The sequence below is a fragment of the Nicotiana tabacum genome, chromosome 9, assembly GCF_000715075.1.
Source record: "Nicotiana tabacum cultivar K326 chromosome 9, ASM71507v2, whole genome shotgun sequence".
Taxonomy (NCBI): Eukaryota; Viridiplantae; Streptophyta; class Magnoliopsida; order Solanales; family Solanaceae; genus Nicotiana; species Nicotiana tabacum.
This window is the reverse complement of record NC_134088.1, coordinates 105,389,700-105,390,722: the sequence shown is the minus strand read 5'-3', so window position 1 is coordinate 105,390,722 and position 1,023 is coordinate 105,389,700. Positions and strand designations below refer to the sequence as shown.

Sequence of the window (1,023 nt, the reverse complement as noted above, 5' to 3'; positions counted from 1 at the left end):
CCTTGGATACCATTTTGGGACTTTGGAATTTGTACATAAAATCCCAACGCAAGTTGAAATAATAGACCAGGGAATTTTCAAGATTTGTATCTTTATGCCGAAGGCAGCCATTTCACATACAGACTAATTCAGTAGCATTTAATGCATTTTGAATATTTACCATGGCACTACAAGTCTTCTTCTTGTTTAGAAGGAGGGAGGGATGCAGTGTGTGTTTTATGGTTTTATATGAACCAAATAACTTCAACTCTGACCTTGTATATCAATTGAAAATTTAATTAAATAAATATAAATAATAGATTTTGATCCCAATAAATCAAATAGATTGTGAAAATACATGTGGTAATCAAACGAGTATAAGTAACTCCTATTAATCTTTGCGCTTGGGGCAATGACGCAGCTAGTGAGGTTCTAATCGAGGCGCGTCTATTGCTGGTTGAAAACTATTTCCAAACCCCTCTCTTCGGCCTGGGTTCGCCCCTGGCTGTTGAGAATTTTTGGAAGGGCTCCCTTCGGGGTTTAAGCCCTAAAAAGAAAAAAAAAAGAAAAAAGAAAAAGGTAACTCCTATTATAAACGGGATTGTTACACAAATAGCCGACCAGATTCAATGTTTATTTTTTCTAACCGGTATACATAGATATATATTGATTATACATAATTATACATATATTATACATGAATTATACATACATTATACATCCGTCGGCTATTTTTAGTTTACGAGATTAGGTGGACGGCTATTTGGGTTAATTCTTCGTTATAAATACATGTTTGGGCATTGTCCTTTGCCAAATTGGACTACCATACACATTTTGTTACGGGACAAGTGCACAAATAGCCATTCTTAGGGATGCAATTTAGAGATTAGTCAATATATATTTTGTCCTGAAATCTTAAACTAAAAATCTTAACTTCAGGACATTTTGTCTCAAAAATTTAAACTGAAAAACTGAAATTTAGGACACAATGACTAATTCTTAAATCGCAGCCCTTTAGAATGGCTATCTGATGTCATTTGTTAC

At 34.0% G+C, this 1,023-nt stretch overlaps 1 non-coding gene across 1 annotated transcript; it reads left to right on the top strand.

Moving 5' to 3' along the window:
• Positions 1–373: 373 nt before the first annotated feature.
• LOC142164536 (U4 spliceosomal RNA) lies at positions 374–526 on the top strand. Its single transcript, XR_012695295.1, has one exon. It is a non-coding gene; the product is annotated as a U4 spliceosomal RNA (small nuclear RNA).
• Positions 527–1,023: the final 497 nt, after the last annotated feature.